Below are 21,349 nucleotides of genomic sequence, written 5' to 3'. Positions count from 1 at the left end.
AATAAATTAGCTACTATAAGCTCGTAGTTAGGGTCTTTCACATTACCTAAAAACTTGGTTACAACTTTTTTGAATGCAATACATGCTTCGTTTTCCTTAGTAGTCATCTTGGTTTCATAGGTAATTATGCAATTTTAAATGTTAAATTGTAAAAGAATGGTGGGTGATACAGCATTTTTAATATGATTTTCGGACTCAGCACACTAAAATACATAAGATAGAGGTAATCTTATCAAAAAAGTTTTTTCATCGTTGGCCTGTGTTATTAAAACATCTAGAAGAAGGATAGCATGCAGTACTGCATGCTATAAACTTGGCAAAGAACAGAAAATCTTTTGGCCCTGATAACATCCCGGCAGAGATATCATCATCATCATTGGTTCTATAACCTTTGTGGGTCTTGGCCTGTTCTAGAATCATCTTCAATTCCCTTGCTATCCTTCGTTTTGGTTTCCTAATCTCGTACTCTTCTTCTTCTTCTTCTTCTTCTTCTTCTTCTTCTTCTTCTTCTTCCTCTTCTTCTTATTCTTCTTTTTCTTCTTCTTTTTGTATAGACATGACGCGTGTCTGTTTTTTCAATGTGCCTCTAGTAAGTTGTCGTTCCATCGTTTTCGTGGTTTTCCACTGATCGTCTTCCTATTGGGAAACCGTCTCTCGCTGTCCTGACTACCCTATTTGTTGTCATTCGGCTTATGTGGTCATTCCATTTTATTCTTCTGTTTCTTACCCAGTTATTAATGTTATCCACCTTGCATCTCCGTCGTATATCTGTACTTCTAGCTCTGTCCCATAGAGTCTTACCATCGATTTTTCGAAGGGTTTTCATCTCCGCTGTTTCGAGCAATGTTTTTGTCCTCACTGTGTCGGGTCGTGTTTCTGCCGCCTATGTCATTATTGGTCTGATGACTATTTTGTAAATTCTGCCTTTCATTTCTTTTCCGATATTTTTATTTCTTCATATTGTGTCATTCAGGCAACCTGCGGCTCTGTTTGCTCTATTCGCTTGATCTTCCACTTCTGTTTCGAGCCTTCCGTAGCTAGATAGTGTGATGCCTAGGTATTTAAACTCCATCACTTGTTCTATTATCTGACCTTCCAGCTCCAATTTACATCTTATTGGATCTGCTGTTATAACCATGCATTTTGTCTTTTTTGGGGAAATTAACATGTTAAATTTTCTGGCGGTTATGTTAAATTATCATCTTCACTTTGAGAGATTATTATTGCATCGTCTGAATAGTAGATTATTTTAAGTTGTTTTTCTCCCATTTCTCTCGTACTCTTACGAGAGAATACTCATAAGTCTTCTTCCACGTGGTTCCCGGCCTCTTTCGCTCACTCCATCCGGTCTTTGGTTACAAATGTGTTTTGACGGTTCCATTTCGTTCATTCTATTTAAGTGGACTAGCAACCGCAGCCTGTTTATTTTGATGAACTTACTGATACATGATACTAGGTTCCCTATAAAGGAGGTAAAGTTCAAAATTATAGCGTCTACGCCATAATCCGTTTTCCTCCACACCCACACCTTTATAAATATGTCTGAAGATTTTACGTTCAAAACACCTAAATATTCTTCATCACTTTTTGTCATCGTCCACGTTTCTGACGCGTAAGTGAGGACGGGCTTTATAACAGTTCTGGATATCAATATTTTCGTTATTTTTGTGACTCGGCAGATATGGTAGAACTAATAATTAACGAAGAAAACGTTAGAATATTAGTTAAGCTTTTCAATCATGTGTACTTAACTGACCAACTCCCAAAGGCCTGCTTGAGGTCATAATTTAACATTACCAAAAAAAAACAACGTCCGAAACACTGTAGCGATTCTTCTTCTGGTAGTCTGGTGGGTCTTCGCTGACTTCACAACTCGCTTCCATCTCTAACGGTCATCCATGATGGTTGGGTCAGTGGGTAGCCCCATTGTTCTTACACCTGACCATATATGGTCTCTCCATCGCATTCGTGGGCGTCCTAAGGGCCTTCTTCCTGTGGGGACTTCCTTCCAGATCAGTTTGGCAATGCGGTTATTAGGGAGTCTATGAACATGGCCAGCCATCTTAGCCGCTGAGATTTAATTTCTTGGACTATGTCACTCTCCCTATACATCTGCTTGACCACAGCATTTGTTCTCATTCGGTATTGGTTGCTATTAGGGTCGTGAAAAGGTCCAAACATTCTTCTGAGGATTTTTCTCTCAAAACATGTAAGTTTTCTTTCAATTCCTTTGGTCAGAGTCCACGTCTCACACCCATACATAAGCACCGGTCTAATCACTGTTTTATATATTCTGATCTTTGATGCTCGTGTTAGGCTCTTATATTTAATAGTATTGTGGAGGCTATACATACATACATCTGTTTGCTGCCTGAATTCTCCCTTTAATCCCCTCCGTAATTTGCAGTGATCGTTGCTCCGAGGTATTTAAAACTCTCCGCTCTTTCAAAGTTATATGGGTCTATCGTAACATTTTGCCCTATTCTATCTCGTCCCTTCTGTCTGTTGATGCACATGTATTTGATTTTCTCTTCATTTACCCTTAAACCAGTCTTCTTTGCCTCTACCTTGAAGCGTTTTACATGTCTGCTCATATGGGGACAAGGAAAGAAACTAACCATAAAAATACTGGGGGGTCTAAATGGGGCTAGTAGAAGGAACAGACACGCAAACCTTCATGCGAACGACAGCTCATTTGTTGTGCGGTGGCTGGGTCGTAGATTCGTTAAGGGGGGTAGGAGGGTGTTAAGATGACTAAACTACCATAACCAAATACAAAAGGTACTTACTCAGACTAGAGGATCTTTCTACTATTTAACAAAAAGGACGCCGTTCGAAATAAATCCTCTGGTTCACATATGGGTACTTACAGGACATTTTTCTTACTTACGGCTACCAAATGGGGGACAATCATCTTTGATTCCTCTTTGGGGTTATACTGGGCAACATCTTTTCTCAATACTGGCTTCTATGCCATATTATTTTCTTCTGTACTAAAACTTACACAGTTGCATTAGACATTTGGTTAATAATTTTCTCCAAAGGGTTATACAAGAGAAATAAAATAGGTACACTTTCACAAACATTTATTTAAAACCTCAAACTTTAAATTTCCTTTAAACAAAAAAATCTGTATTTTTAAACATCTTTAAACAAAAAAAAACAAGAAATGATAGACGTGACTGACTTTACTATGGGGTAAAATCAATGGTAAAATATCTACAAATCTTTATGATTTTTAATACAAAACTTTTTTACAGTGTATCAAAACAAGATCAAAACAAATACTAAATTTGACAGATGTCGTGTCAAATGTCACTGTCATTTTATTTACATGATGTGCAAATTTATATTCAAACAAGACAATTTTAAACATCTATCATAGCAAAACAGGACTTTAAAATATTATATAACGGGATTTTTAGATATCAAACTAACAACAAAAGTTATTACGAGAAACTTTTCCATTTTGAAAGCGACTATTACATTTTTAAACTCTTTACCAATAAACTTTAGTATATTATCCTCTTGAAATTTAGCAAAATTAGCAAATGTATCATACCTTTATTTCAATGTCACAGGGGGTACACAAAACAAAAACAAACGGGGCCATCGACCTGAGGCAGGGGAGGACATGGCTTCAATCTTAAATTTCAGGACAATGGAACTTGGCGAAATTTGGGGCCTAGTCAGACATCAATGGGAACTTCTACGACAGGAACTGGACATCATAAAACAGGAACAGGACAAAAGACTTCTACACAATGCCGGCTTATAGAACTACGTCATTAACTCATAGGAGTAGTCGATTTTCCATATAAATCCATTATCATGTGTAAAAAAATCGTCCTAGAGCACTCACTATAGATTTAGATCTTCATAGTTTCACAAAACGACCTTCTACACATTACCGGCTAAGGGGCAAGGGCTTTTCAAGCGAGTCACAGCATAGGAGCAGATGTTACTCCATCAGATCTTAAAACTGGACTAAATTGCGCTTCGCTCTGAAGCCACAAACAGGAAAAGTACCACGTAAGTACCGAGCGATTTTGATCCTTAGGGATGCTTACTTGACAAAAACTCAGTTACTTTCAGTTGGACTAAACCATTTTTTCAAAGGGGGGTTAGCATTTTGGACGAGTTCAATCATTTTTTGAAGGGGAGTAGGGGTAAAAATCTCAACTTACGTAATATCTCTTAACTTTTGGAAATCTTCAAACAGGGACGGCTTTAAAATATTTTATGTGGGATATAACATTAACAAATTGGAAAAATAGATGTACTTTTTGGGAATTGGATATCAAATTAATGTTGGAGTTTTTTCAAACGCTACAACCTCCAATTTATTTAAGGTTTCCTTCACAATGGTGACTGTGTTTTCCACAATGTCAATGTCATCCGCGTATGCTAGTAGTAATTAATTTTGGTCCATTTACTGTCAGTAATTCTCTTCTAATTTGTGCTGCTCCTACTACTTTCTCCAGGATTATATTAAAAAGGAGAGGTGACTGCGCATCTCCTTGTTTCAGGCCACTGCTTATTTCTAACGATTCTGAGAGTTTGTTACCTATCCGTACTCTGGATCTACAGCCGTTTACGCATATCTTAACAAGCTGGATAAGTTTTTTTGGAACTGAAAGTTCTGCCATTGCATTCCACATCTGATCCCTTTTAATGCTATCGTACGCTTGTCTATGAAGAGATTATGGATAGTTCTATTGAATTCCCATCCTTTTTCAATCAGCTGTCTTAGAGTAAAAATCTGGTCTATGGTCGATTTATTTTTTCTGAAGCCGGCTTGGTATTCCCCTATGAAATCTTCTACAAACGGTGTTAGCCTACTTAATAGGATGTTCGATAATATTTTAGTAGACTTAGTTAATTCTCATGAGTCACACTTTGAAGTCATTCCTACGTACCATCCACAGTAGAATAAGGAATAAGTGTGAAAGATTAAAATGAAACGCAGTTTGGATTTAGGGAGGGATTGGTAACAAGAGAAGTATTTTTTGCACTGAATGTTTTGCTACATAAATAATATCGAGATCAACGTAAAGATGTCTGCCGTTTTTATTGATTATGGAAAAAACATTTGGTATGGGTATGCATCATGATAAGTAAATTAAGATATTAAGAGTTGGTAGCCACGACGTCAGGAGTGTGTAGTGATTATAATATTCTAAAGGGAGTCAGTCAGGGTTGTGTTCATCCTCAGCAGCAAACTGTAGCCAATTATGCAAAAATACAAAGGAATGCTTGAAGCAAATGCTGGAGGAGGTCAGAGTCCAATTTGGGATGAAGCATCATTGGAAAGAGCGTTAAAGGAGTTTTTCAAGGAAAGACTTAGATATACTACACATTTTTTATAAGATAACGAACACAACTTGATTTATTTCTACAACAATCCAATTGCTTATGAGATTCGTTAACTTTGTTAATATTGAATATGATCATGTTCAAACAAAACAAAGTATATATTATAATGGGAGAAAATGAAACTCAGATAAATTGTTATGAGGTACGATAAGGACTTTTTCTTCTTCTTCTCGTAACACTATAACCCAGAGTGCGTCTTGGCTGACTGCACAACTCGATTCCATCTCGAACGGTCGTCCATGATAGCTGGGTCAGTGGGGAACCCCATTGTTCTTTAAATCTGCACAGATGTTATCTCTCCATCGCATTCGTGGACGTGTTAAAGGCCTTCTTCCTGCCGGGGCTTCCTCCCAGATTAGCTTGGCAAGGCGGTTATTAGGGAATCTATGGACTTGGCCAGCCCATCTTTGATATACCTAATGCCCACTACGTCGCTAGCCTATATATCTTTTTGATCTTGGCATTTGCTCCCATTTGATAAGAACGTCATAATAATAACGGAAAATGAAGAGACTACAGAGACTAATTAAACAGTTCGAATAGAGGATATTACAGTACAATATGGTGATTTCATAAGAAAAAGGCTAAAACGATAATGACATCAGAAGACATACAAAATTGGAGATAAAATGATCTAGCCATGAAAAATTAAAAGAAAAATTACGAAGACAGTTGAAAAAAGCTAACACTAGCAGAGCAACAGGTTATCCAAACAAATAAGTTTTTTCTTATCTTGGAACAGTTTTGTTCTACATCGGTAGTACTGCAGCCAACAAGTTTATTGTACATCTTCTATTAACATGTAAGTCCTCAGGACTTCCATAACCGATAGACATTTTATTTTTGATCCCGGTATACTATTTTTAAGTAAGTATTCTTGTGTATAACATTTACATTTATGATTTACATTTCAACTGAAGGAATGCTTTTTGCAAAGACTTCTGTAAATACGGCTTTTTCAATAGCTTGATATCACAATCAAAACATATGTTTGATGTTGTAGCTTTGTCAAGAATTTTATAGTTACTTTCAGCTTCTTCGCATCCTTTTTTATTGTAAGTTAAGTATTTAGTAATAAAAAATTTCAATGACCCTTTATTCGACTATCTTCATAGATACACAACACAGTGAACACAGCATGGATCACCTGCACTATGCAAGCCGTAAGTTGTGAATGAAATTTGTTATTTGTTTGTCGATAAGACAAGCGAACCGGAAGTTGAACCTTTATTTTTACAGTCGAATTAACTTGACACATCCGGTACATCCGTGTGCAGGGCCGTGCGGCAAGCGTAAGTGAAATACTAAATGAAGATAATAGGAGTCAAACAATGAGGTGTTTGTTGGGTATTAGCGTTTAGTTTTAAGTTTTATAATACGGTATCTCCGGCACGTGTCTTTCCTTACAATACTATTGCTTTGTTACAATGACACTTAATAGTTATTTATGATATAAGTGTTAAAAGTACAATTTTAAGGCACGCATGTGAAGGTTTGAAGAATGAGCGAAACGAATGTGAAGGGCGCCCGTCAAAGTGATATTTTCATATTTCTTGTACCCACCTCTTCCATCCCTTCTGATCTTTAACCAGTTCTTTCATTTAGTAAAATGATGTTCCTTATTTTCTGCCTATTTTCTGTGATTGTTCCAAAACTTCCAATCATCCCATCTTTGGTCTGCCCTTTCTTCTTTTTTTTTTCTTTAATTTTCGTCTTTTTATTTTAGATCCTATCGGTTCCTGCTACAATTTATTTCTTATGTAATCATTTCTGATGTCAGCTATTTTTCTATTTAATATTGTTTCGCCGTAATTTCCCATACATTCATCTCCTTTATTTGAATCATTTCCTATCCTCGCGTTCCAGTTTCCCATCAAGATTATGTTTTTATTCTCTTCTTGCACCTGGTCTAGAGTGAGCTGTAAGTAAGTTTTATAGAATATGTCCATTGTGTCTTCATCTGTCCAGTCTACTGGGGCATCTGGGGCATGTGTAATGTATACCATACTTCTTCCATTTCCAGTTTTACATACATTATTCTTGAGGAGATTTGTCGGAATTATTTTGGTCTATGCTAAATTATCTTACAAGAATCATTCCTACTCCTCTCTTGGCTTTCTCTCTTTGTTGCACTACAGAAAAGTATAGTTCGTACTTTCCATATAAGTTTGTTTTTCCATTTCCTGGTTTTTTGGTTTCGCTGATCCCCGTTAGAATATGTTTCGTGATACAGCATTAGAAAGGGTGGAGAAAATATGTTATTTGGGCTGCAATATTAAGGATACTTGGGATCATAGCTACGAAATAAAAACTCGTATTGAAAAAGCCAGAAGCTCTTTTAACGGCCTTAGGAAGATTCACTGCAACTTATCGTTAAGTACCTATCAATATACGAATAAGAATTCTTAGATGTTACGTCTTTAGTGTCCTCCTCTACGGAGTAGAAAGCTGGAGTCTTACAAAAGATGCCATAAAACCATTAGAGGCATTTGAAATGTGGTGTGTGGTGCTACCGATGTGTGTTGAGGGTCTCATACAGTGCGGTGGAATAAGTGTTGCCCCCCCCCCCTGTTAACTTGTTTATTTTAAGAATATAAGCAAAACGCTCGGACAGGTCGATTTTTAAACTAATCATAGTATATCATAGCATCAACGTTTCGAACTTTACGCGATCCCTCTTCAGGTGACAGGCATAACTTTGATTTTTTTAAATGGTAAAGTACATCATGTGACACCTCATTTAACAGATTTTAAAATACTGATTTCAAAAATTTATCATACTTTAATCCTTTTTGAGATCGCAGGCCCAAAATTTCGGTCGAACTCTTTTTAAACGCATTTATTTTTTTCGAATTCTGAGAAAACTAATAGGTATTTTTGAAAAATTTAAACGCAGAATGAAAATTAGATTATTACCGAGGGCTTACAGTCCCTTAGAATAAACAAAAAGTTTCTTTTGAATGATATATTTGAAATTAAAAATCACACTAAATTTTCTCTTTTTTCCACCACTGTGACTTATTAAAATAAACATTATAGGAGTTCTCAGGGACTTTGCACCATCGAGAATACTGTAATATTTTATTCTGCGTTTAAATTTTTTAAAAATATTGATTAGTTTTTTCAGGATTCGAAAAAAATGATTGCATTTAGAAAGAATTCGACCGAAATTTTGCGCCTACGCTCTCAAACAGGATTAAAGTATTATACATTTTTGAACTCAGTATTTCAAGAGCTTTTAAATGAGGTGTCACATGATGTACTTTCCCATTTAAAAAAATCACAGTTATGACTGTCACCTGAAGAGGGATCGCGTAAAGTTCGAAACGTTGATGCTATAATATACTATGGTTAGTTTAAAAATCGACCTGTCCGAGCGTTTTGCTTATATTCTTAAAATAAACAAGTTAACAGGGGGGGGCAACACTTATTCCACCGCACTGTATATACACCACACAATTAACATAAATATTCTACAGAGGCTAAGAACGGACAAAAAAATTATTAACACTGTAAAGAATAGAAAATTGGATTACTTCGGCCACATTATGCGTAATAATAAATACTGACTTGTGTAGTTGATTCTAAAAGGCAAGATTGAGGACAAGAGAGGCCCTGGACACAGTATAGAGGTTCCACAATAAAACCACTCGTCTGTCGGCGCTTTGATCTCAAGAAGTAATACCGACAGTACGAAATTGGTAATTCACCAGTGGTGGATGAGGTTTTTCCCTGTTAAAATCCATACGTTTCTATGCGACTAGCAATGTGAGAGTGGGGCAAAAGCGACTAAGAACATTGCGCGGTCGCCATGCGCGACTACAGATTTTATTTCCAATTTTTCGGAGAGTGGTTCTACTGTCCCTCTTTATACTGTGCCCTGGACGTAGACGTATTTCCTGTGTGGCCAATCTTAGGAAGTGGACTGCTCTAACGTCAACTGATATATTTCGAGCAGTGGCGGATCTACGGGGAGGGAAAAAGGGAAATTTCTTCCCCTAACAAGGTTCAAAATTAAAGATAAAACATGAAACTTAAACCTCAAGCAGACAAATTCAACACGATAAACACGCTAAGTTATTATTTATGTCTATTATGTAGTTTGAGTTTATCTTTTTTATGTCTTTTGGTTGGTGTTTAATTGGAAGTTCATAAGGCAAATTTGCCCTACCAAGTCAAATATCTAGATCCGCAACTGATTTCGAGCTGCTGTGAATAGAATAAGATGGATCAATGTGGTCAAAATCTCTAGAAGATAGGCCCGTTTAGAAGATGATCCCCATTATTTTAATTTCTAGTTCATCCATATCTTTCATTATTTCGTATTCTTTTTCCGTTAATGATGTTATGCTCCATGCTCCAATTTTTATTTTTTTAATCACTTTTATCACCTAACAACTTGTCCTTATCCTTGCAATTTCCTACTTGATCAATATTGTACCTATCTAATTGTACTGGGGTTATACGAGAATCATATGAAGCTGTGAAACTAGAAAAAGTAAGTGAAGAATAATAAGTACAAGGATAAAAGCATGAGGTGCCTAATTTGGTCCCAGCATAATTTGCTATTTTTGCAGGCCGTGGATTTCAAAATTATTATGCAAAAACTATTATTATTTCAAAATTATTATGCAAAATTATTATTCAAAATTATTATGAGGTTTAGTCGTAGGAATTATAGAGTTTTTCTAGTTAGAAAATAAAAGCTGTAAGTTATGTTTAAGGGGTAAAACAACTTTAAACAAAAACTTAAAATTCTCGATTTATATTTAGTCAAATATTACATGTCAAATTGAAAAATGAAACTTTTACCTTCTAAAATTTTTTTGTTGGGGGGATATTTTTCGAGTTTTTTCAGATTTTGTTAAATAAAAAATTAACCACAATGTTTGCGACTGGTGCATATCGTGATTATTGATACAAGGTTCAAGATACATCCTGGAGTAATTCTACCAAAAATACACTCCTATGGAAATTATTCAATTCAAAACAGATCCCACCTTGATTAATTACACAGCAACAATTTAAAAAGTTCATCATTTACAGATCACTGAATACAGTTATGGCTTTTGTACTTTGTAATAATCAGATTGGAGATTCCACGTCAAATACACGTTTGCTTTGACCTTTGGTAAGGGTATTAAACGATAGCCAGACTGATTTGGAAGATAAGCTTATAACATCATCATATTATGGGGCCATGTCTGATCGACTATTGTGTAAATTTATTAAACAATGTAAATTTTAATCAATTTTACACGAGAGGAAGCGCGATATCTAATGATGGGGGAAATAAGATTCTGACGGTCTTGTATAAATGAATAATCGGTTATTCATGTTAAAATCAAACTTAGTTTTCAGTTTTTGTCAGTATGTATATTGTTACGGGTAAAAAATAAGAAAGTGCGGCTCAAAATAAACTTTATTTTAGCCTAACTTCCTTATTTTTAATGCTAGAAACTAAAAAAGAAACAAAAATAAAGCTTTTTTTAAAACACTTTTAATAAGTTGAAATGAGTTTTCCCCAAAAAGTGCTTCATTTTGTGATATTTTACCAAAACCTGGCGAGTACTTAGGACTTTACCCGGGTAATCCTAGAATTACCCGTTTATCTAACTTTACCCGTTACCCGTAACATATACATGACTATTTTCAAAAAGATCGTAAAAGTTAAGATCAAACTTAATTTTTAGTTTTTCTCAGTATAATATACATGACCTTTTTTTTGGAATAGTTTATGATACTATTAATTAATAAAAATTTATTATTTCTACTGGAAACTAAATACAATTTAGTTTCAAATAAGTTTATTTTGACGTTTCGATTTCCACGTCGGAAATCCATCTCAACAGAACGAAAGAATAAACTTATTTTAAACTAAATGTGTGATTAATTATCAGTAGTAATTGCACAAGAGCTCTAATAGGTCTGGATCCCGCGTATGAAAAAAAAGTTGATTAATAGCAAGCTGAAAATTTGTTAATAGCTTAAGGGTGTCTAGTCGGATAAACTTTGATATATGGGAACACTGTAACAGGGGCAGTTTTAATTGTGGAACAGGTTAAAAATTTGGAACGGTCATACCACGAAAACGGCATATTTATTTTGTCCGACAGAACAGACTTAAACTCTCCGAACAGCGATTAAACTCTCATGCAAAAATCAGACTGCTATTTATCACCTGTCATAATTCCTGTCATTTGACATATTCTACATGTTCCACTCATTAAAACGCCCATTTGGTGATAAATAGCAGTCTGATTTTTGCATGAGAGTTTAATATCTGTTCGGAGAGTTTAAGTCTGTTCTGTCGGACAAAATACATGTGCCGTTTTCGTGGTCTGACCGTTCCAAATTTTCAACCTGTTCCACAATTAAAACTTCCCCTGTTCCAGTGTTCCCATGTTTCAAAGTTTGTCCGACTAGACACCCTTAAGCTATTACCAAATTTTCAGCTTGCTATTAATCAACTTTTTTTTCATACGCGGGATCCAGACCTATAAAATTCTATATTCATTTTAGAGTTCGAGTGCAATTTGTTGCGATTATTTCATGAATAAAACTGTTCAAAACCAAAATTTTATTGTAATTTATTTATGTAAGTACAAATTAGAACAATTAAACACAAAGTTTTTATAAATATTTGTCGATTGAAAGTGATCACTTTTATAATTTTTAAAACATTAATTGTCATTAATGTCACTGAATGTATTTTTCGTAGCAACGAAGGGCATCTGACGTAATATACTTAACGACGGGCAATTATCAAAAATTATCAATTTAATTCAGATTTCTGTAGCTTCCTATTGGTCAGAATCTCCTATGAATAAAATAATCAGTAAAAATTTTTTTTTATTATAGGTTATTCACTACATGCAATCAATAAACAAAAAAATTATAAGCATGTTAGTTGTTTGTTCAAAGGGGTGTAAGTATAAATTTGGATTTGTTATCCAATGATAACAAAGACTCCACTAGCCTCTTAAATTATTGAACTGTGCCCTGAAAGGGTAAGTAGTCCACTGCACTGCACTGCACGACACTTCACTTCACTGCTGCTTAGAACCTATGTGGTAGCTCCAGTGGTTTGTGCCTCCTCAGTCTCCGAGTCTGCTCACTATTATCCAGCAGGTTTAGAGCAAGATTATTAGGGTGGTTTTCTAATTTTACCAAATAGCGGCTGCTAATCAGTAAAAATAGTTAATTGAATTAGATGCCACAAGCAAATAGCTTCAGAACAACATTCATTAACTGACTAGCACCAAAAATAAAGCACACATTGACCATTGCTCTTGGTTGTCTTAAGGTATTAAAGCCCAGAATATGTCTGGTAGTTCTATGCATTAATGTAGAGTGTAGAGTTTAAATGTAGGAAATCTTCTTCCTCTCCTTCTTCGGCTTTCTCCCATTATGAGTTCGCTGTTTTCGTCTTCCACATCACTCTATTCTCCCAATCACCTGCTCTGAGGTCTCTATCTATTAAAGCATTTCCTATGTACGTTTTACATCTTGCAGCAGTCCTTCACATCTCCTTCTTCCTGCCGGGCCTAGTCCAATATCCTTTTCAGTCACCTGTGTCTGGCATTCTTTGTACATGCCCCTAGCTAGACCGTACCACAGCAGGGCTCTGTTTTCCAACTTTTTTTGTAATTGAGCATTCTACATTCTACGTCCATTCTGTTCCATATTTCCTCTGTTCTTATTCTATCCTCTCTGATAATTTGTAGATATTTTCTCATAAAGTGTAGTTCAACTGTTCTTATTTTGTTCCGTATTGATGTTGTCATTGGCCATAGTTTCGCTCCATAGAGAGTAATAGTCATCACTATACTGGGGTGCAAAGCTGTCTCGCCTCCTCGTGGTGCACCCTGGGTAACGCTAAATGAGCAGCAACATCGAACCGCCAGACCATCTTTCAGATCTCCTGGCGAACACATTGCAGTACAACCATGCAACAAACAAAAAACGGTTCTTCTCAGAATCATCTGACAATTGGACCAACAATCCGAGTATGCCAAATAAACATTGAAGGTATTAGCAGAAGCAAGAGCGAATACATCAGCAAGCTCCTTGCAAAACATAGCATTGACATAGCCACAGTTCAGGAAACACACACTGCTGATGACTTACAACTGAACAACCGAGGTCAAATTCCAGGATATAGATTGGTAGCCTCACTTAATCACCCACAATATGGAATTGCTACCTATTGTAGAACAGATATAAAAAATGTTAGCACCGTACATTCTTACTCATCCCAAGAACTCTTCATACTGGCAACCGTAATAGACAAGATCACAATAGTTAATATATATAAACCACCAAACGCAATATGACCACCAGAAGTGCTTCCCTCATTCCCGCATCCATCAATATATACGGGAGACTTCAATAGTCATCACACTACATGGGGCTATAACCAGTGTAATCTCCAAGGCGAACAAGTGATTAAATGGGCGGAGCTCAAGCATCTTAGACTTCTGCACGATGCAAAACAGAAGCCTACCTTTTTTTCCGCTAGATGGCAGAAAGGCTACAACCCAGATCTTACATTTATATCCACCAAAGATGACTGCCATAATCATGCAACTAGAGAAGTTCTTGATAATTTCCCAAAATCGCAGCATAGGCCGGTGATAACAACTATGGGCATCACTATTCCCATTATAAACTCAATTCCTCTGCCTAGATGGAACTTTCGTAAGGCAAACTGGGATAAGTACCAAGCACAATTGGAGAAAGATATCAGATATATTGAGCCTAAGGTAGAAAACTACGGAAGATTCGCCAAACTTATAATTAGCTGTGCTAAAAAACATGTTCCACGTGGCCTAACCAAATCCTACATCCCATGCTGGACCGAAGAATGCAAAGACCTGTATGATCAATATGAGCAAACCAGAGACCCAGATCTAGGGGAACAACTTCTAGAGTCTCTAAATTCTGCAAGAACTACCAGGTGGAGGGAAACTCTCGAAAACCTTAACTTCACGCATAGCAGTCGCACTGCCTGGAATCTGCTCAGAAAACTGGACACAGGCGCTAGTATCCCAACAACTAACTCTTCATTACCAAATCCAGAAGATATAGCGAAACGCATTGCGCAAATCTCCAAACCAGTCATAGAAAAGGCTCATAAAAGAGAAGTACGATATCAGCTCAAAAAAATCAAAACTGCATCTCAACAAAGCCTACCCATTATGAGGCAAATAGAGACCGAGGAACTTTTCAACGCTCTAGACTTAATTAAGTGTATATCCTGAGTTCATAAAACACATTGGTCCAAAAACTCGAAAGTGGCTCCTGACTTCTTCAACCAGATAATGACGACGCAAAAGCTCCCCAAACTATTCAAGCAAAGCAAAGTCATCGCAATCTGTAAACCAGGCAAAGATGCTTCATTGCCCGAGAGTTACAGACCAATCGCCCTTTTAAGTGTCTGCTATAAGATTTTTGAGAGGATAATCTACGCGAGACTTTTACACTCTGTAAGCGAAAATATTCCCGTTGAACAAGCTGGATTTATGCCAGGAAGGAACTGCAGTGATCAAGTTCTTTCTCTAACCACATTTATTGAAAATGGCTTCCAAAAGAAAATCAAAACGGCAGTAGCATTCATTGATCTGACTTGTGCTTACGACACGGTATGGAAAGAAGGACTACTACTAAAATTGTACCAAATGGTACCATGCCAATCATTTAATAAGCTAATAAATCAAATGCAGTGTGACAGATTATTCCAAGTTAGCGTTAATGGGAAAACTAGTAAATACAGAAGTTTACAGAATGGGTTACCCCAAGGATCGGTTCTATCGCCGCTCCTGTTTAACATTTACACCTCAGACGCTCCCACTACAATCTCACGCAAGTTTATTTATGCAGATGACATGGCTTTAGGCCAGTCATGTCAAAGATACGGCCCGCGGGCCGCATCCGGCCCCCGGGCCATACCAATACGGCCCGCGATCGCAATGTGTCACAGAAAGAAGAATCATGTTTTTTAGAGCTTTTAGACTTCACTCGATTGCTCTACGGAAGTTTTAAAATGCGTACACTACACTACATTTATAAGTCATTTCAAAGGCAGCGCGTGCCTAGACAAGCGAGAGAGATAGACAGTAACACCATCTCTTAGCGGAAACACCCTATTATTTTTGTTGAGAACAATAGAATCTTCCATGCGCTTCGAGTCTAGACTAGAACCTTCCTTATCGATATAAAAGAAGTGCGTCGACGTGTCACGTGAGTCAGTTGCGAAGTAGTGGTTGAGAAGGTATTGTACATTTGTTTGTGTCGTGCGTGTGCGATATCCATAATTGTGTCGAGTTCCATATTTGTTACGATTTCGGCATAATGTCACAAAAACGTAAAGTTGATAGTGAACGTAGAGTTTTTAAGTCTAAATGGGAAAATGCATATTTTTTCATAGAATGGAAAGGTAAACCACTGTGTTTGATTTGCAATCAAACAGTTGCTGTTTGTAAGGAGTTTAACTTGAAGAGACACTATGATACGAATCATAAATCAAAATTCGATTGTTACACTGAAAAAATAAGAATGGACAGATTGTCATCTTTAAAATCTAAACTTCAAGGTCAACAATCGATGTTTACTAAAGCTAATACTGAGAGCGAAGATGCCCTGAAATCAAGTTTTATTATTGCATTAGAAATCGCGAAGAGATCAAAACCTTTCACTGATGGTGATTTTATTAAAGACTGTATGTTGAAAGTTGCCGATGTTTCATTTCCATTTCAAAAGTCAATAATTCAAAATATTTCGCTGTCAAGAAACACTGTTGCTTCAAGAATAAATGATTTATCTCAAAATTTGGTTCTTCAACTGAAGGAGAAAATTAAGGAATTTACAAACTTTTCACTGGCTGTTGATGAGAGCACTGATACTGTTGATACAGCTCAACTTGCTGTTTTTATACGAGGTATTAACAGTAACTTTGAAATAACTGAAGAACTATTAAAGTGCGTTCCATTGACAGGTACTACAACAGCAAATGATATTTATTCTGCATTGGAGCATTTGATGGCAGAATATGGACTCGATTGGAATATACTTAGCAGCACAACTACGGATGGCGCTCCTGCCATGGTTGGCCAACATTCGGGCGTTGTAACTAAATTAAAACAGAAAACATCAGGAAATTTTGTGGGATTTCACTGTATAATTCACCAGGAATCATTGGCATCCAAACATTTAAAAATGGACCATGTCATGCAACCTATAATTAAAATAGTAAATTTTATAAGGAGCAGAGGACTAAATCACCGACAGTTCAGGCAGTTTTTACAAGATTTGGACGAAAAGTTTTCTGATGTCCCTTATTTCACCGAAGTTCGTTGGCTCAGTCGAGGAGTAGTTTTAGAAAGATTTTTTGCATTACGTGACCCTATTCAAGCTTTCATGTTAGAAAAAGGCAACCCAATTGATTATGACAATGACTGGTGGGTTGATTGTGCCTTTTTGGTAGATATGAATAAACACTTGACTGATCTGAATGTAAAGTTACAGGGTAAAAATCTGATTGTCACTCAAATGTACTCATGTATTCAAGCCTTTGAAACAAAGTTGAGGCTGTGGGAAAATCAGGTAAAAAATCAAACTTTGGATCATTTCCCTCATTTAAAATCATTTGGCACAGTGGATCAAAAAAAATTGGATCAATATTCTCAACTTCTGCAAAATCTTATCACGGAATTCAACAATCGTTTTGAAGACTTCCACAAAATGAATGAAATGGAATTCCCAATTTTCAACAATCCATTCAATTTTGAAGCTTCACAGGCACCAGTTCATTTGCAAATGGAGTTGATAGATCTTCAATCGGACAGTATTTTGAAAGAAAAATTTAAAGAGGTTAACGCACTTACATTTTATACACAATATTTCAAGAGTTTGGATAACTACCCGGAATTAAAAAAGCATGCAGCACGCATTCTGTGCATGTTTGGTAGCACCTATTTATGTGAGCAGATGTTTTCCGTCATGAAAATAAATAAGAACAAACATCGCACAAGACTTACAAATGAACATCTCCAATCAATTCTTAAAATAAATACAACGAATATGATACCTGACATCAATGAGCTTGTCAAAAACAAGAGAAGTCAGGTATCTGGATCCTCGAGCTCAAAATAATTACCCTCTTTTATAACTTTGATATGATTTTTAACAACCGTATATTATAAGTATACTATTAAATAAAATGTTATAATAATTCAGTACATTTTTTTTTATTTGAATCTGGCCCGCCGACACATTCTGAATTTAATATATGGCCCTCTGCAAAATTGAGTTTGACACCCCTGCTTTAGGCATACAAGAAAGAAACATCGAGAACGCCCAAGCTATCCTAGAAAGCGACTTACATACTATTAACACATATTTTAAAAAATGGGGCCAAATCCCACAAAAACAGAAGTTACTGCCTTCCATCTAAATAACCGGGAAGTGAACTACAGACTAAACATAGAAAGCGAAGGGGTTACTCTAAAACATAGCCCAAATCCAAAATATCTCGGTGTAACACTGGATCGTACTCTAACTTTCAAGGAACACTTACATAAAACTGCAGCTAAAGTAAAAACTCGCAATAATATCATTCACAAGCTTGCAAACACCTCTTGGGGAGCCAATGCAGACACAATCAGGACAAGCGCTCTTGCATTAGTCTATTCAACAGCCGAATATTGTGCTCCAGTCTGGCTAAACAGTCACCATACTAACGTCCTAGACACACAACTAAATCAGACAATGAGGTATATTACGGGGACCATAAAAAGCACACCAACTCAGTGGCTTCCAGTTCTGAGCAACATTGCACCAACCAAAACACGACGGTTAGCTGCCCTTAAATCACAATACCAAAAATGTCAAAAGAATCCCTCATTGCCAATAAATACCGACATAGATCAGTTAAACCAGGGCCATTTGCGGCTGAGATCTCGAAACCCGCCAACAAGAACAGCAAAAAATCTTCCAAACAATTTCACAATCGATGAGCATTGGATAAGCGAATGGAACGAAGAAGTGAACAATGCACACCTAATAGGAAATCCCACAGTCAAACTCAACGGTTTCTCTCTTCCGCGCCGAGAATGGTGTAATCTGAACCGAATCAGGGCAGGTCATGGAGTGTGCAATAAATCACTTAACCAATGGGGCATCGCAGACAGCCCGCTATGTGACAAATGCAATGCTGCTGAACAAACAGTCCACCACATTACACAAGAATGTCCAGCCACACGATTCGAAGGAAGCTTAATCGAAATCCACGAACTAACTCCTGAGGCAATGGAATGGCTCCACAGTAGCAATATCCGCCTTTAATGTTTTCATTTTCATTTATATTCTTACAATCTATTGTATGTTTTAGCAATGTGTAAAGTTCATACGAATATATATATATATATCACTATACTCTGAAATATCCTTTTTTTTGTTTTCTTTGGTTAGAGTGTTGTTGAATATCACTCCGTGGAATGCTTTCGTGGCTTGTTTTCCTTCAGCATTTCCATTTCCTGACGGAGATGCAAGGTGGGCAACATTAATAACTGGGTAAGAAACAGAAGAATAGAATGGAATAACCACATAATAAGTCGAATGACAACAAATAGAGTATTATAGTAAGGACAGCGAGAAACGGTTCCCCAATAGAAAGACGATCAGTGGGAAGACCACAAAAACGATGGAATGACTTACTAGAGGAACATTGAAAAAACAGACAGAGTCATGTCTATACAAAAAGAAGAAGAAGCATAAGAAGGTAATGGTGATAGTATGCAGCCCTGTTTAGTTCCGTTATTTGTTTTGAACTCATTTGAATGTAGTCATAATAAGGGCAATGATTCTGTAATCCCTGCCTATGGTTGGCGATCCTTTATTATGGATAGAGCGAAAGATTGATTCGTACCACTTACCAGGCCACTCACCTGTAACCCATATTATGTTGCACATATGTATAACATATACCGTATTACATCTACGCCAATCTCGCCCATTACTTAGAGTGTCCGCAGCGCAGGTAGTCCAACTATCTCTGTGGCCTAAGGCCGCTATTATATTAGGCAACTGGTGACGCCACCAAGTTGCTCCACCAGTGACTCATGACGTCACGGGGCATTTAAGTAAATGAGACCTATTAGACTACGGCAACTGGTTGCGCCACCAGAAATTGTTGTCGATCTGGTGGCCGAACCAGTCCACCAGCCGGGTAACCGGGTCTGGTGGCGCCACCAAGCCGGGGCATTATGTTATATGGACCCTATTAGACTGAGCAACTGGTGTCGGCCACCACTAGTTCATTTGTATTGTAATCGAGTGCTTCGTATTTCTTTTCTATGAACTTCTATATTTTCTATTAACAAGCGTATATTTCTCTAAAACCTTTTTTGTTGATTTATAAATATGCTATATTAAAAAGTTCTTCTCGCAGATTTAGCCGTTAATTGTCTATTCATTGTTTAAACAATAAAAGCTCTTTTTATATTTTAGAAATATCGGTGAATTCATCACTTTACCTCGATCAAAAATGTTTCTATTTTGTTTTTAGTTATGCTGAATCCGAATGTGACGTTAATTGGAAAATTTAAAAAAATTGAGCTTTTATATATAGGTACAGTATGTCTGCGTAACTTGGAAATGGGAAACTTTTTTCTTATCAATTTTACGAAAAAAAAAAAATATTCTTTATAAAATTCTCTGCATAGTCTATGTTATACGAGGTATGTCAAAAAAATTGTATGTAAAGTACCTTTAGATTTCACAACATCGAAAATTGTTATTGAAAAGTTGTTAAGAAGTAAAAAACTATGTTTTGGGACACAATAATTTTATTACATCATTCTAATTGAAAAAAAAATGCAATTTTTTAAAATTACGGATACCCAACATAATTTTATTACAAATATCTATTGTGTTTTATTATTAATTTTACGAAAAAGTTATTTTTTACAAAAAGCTTTATATGCTCTAAAATCTAAGATGCAATCATAATATATAAACTTTTATTGGTTCTATACGAGGTATGTTAAAAAATATGAATTTCGTCCAAGAGTAAAGTACCTTTACAGTTCACAATATTTCAATTAGAAGAATGTAATTGCATATTCAAACATAGCTTTTAATTCCGAACAACTTTTTATAAAACACTTTTCGATATTGTTTAATATAAGGATACTTTACTCTTGAGCGAAATTCATCTTTTTTGACATACCTCGTATAAAATTCACAAAATTTGAATCTGATGGTTGCATCTTATATTTTATACTATTAAGAGCATTTTATGAAGAATAACTTTTTTTCGTAAAATTGATAACAAACAAGTTTCCAATTGCATTTGATTATTTTTCCAATTCCAATTCATTTTATTATGTTTACTGGTGGCTATTCTCGGCCACCAGTTGCCCATGCTCACAATTTGGAGGGCTCACTAGTTGCGCCACTAGTTGCGCCACCAGTTACCTAGACTAATAGAGCCCTGCCCACTAGTTGCGCCACCAGTTACCTAGACTAATAGAGCCCTTAGGGCTCTATTAGTCTAGGTAACTGATGGCGCAACTAGTGGCGCAACTAGTGGGCCCACCAAATTGTGAGCACGGGCAACTGGTGGCCGAGAATAGCCACCAGCAAAAATAATAAAATGAATTGGAATTGGAAAAATAATCAAATCAAAATAATAAAAAAGTTATTCTTCGTAAAATGCTCTTGATAGTATAAAATATAAGATGCAACCATCAGATTCAAATTTTGTGAATTTTATACGAGGTATGTCAAAAAAGATGAATTTCGCTCAAGAGTAAAGTATCCTTATATTAAACAATATCGAAAAATTTTTTATAAAAAGTTGTTCGGAATTAAAATCTGTGTTTGAATATGCAATTACATTCTTCTAATTGAAATATTGTGAACTGTAAAGGTACTTTACTCTTGGACGAAATTCATATTTTTTAACATACCT

Source organism: Diabrotica virgifera, chromosome 1 (assembly GCF_917563875.1).
Source record: "Diabrotica virgifera virgifera chromosome 1, PGI_DIABVI_V3a".
Lineage (NCBI taxonomy): Eukaryota > Metazoa > Arthropoda > Insecta > Coleoptera > Chrysomelidae > Diabrotica > Diabrotica virgifera.
Note: the sequence above shows the minus strand (reverse complement) of the source record.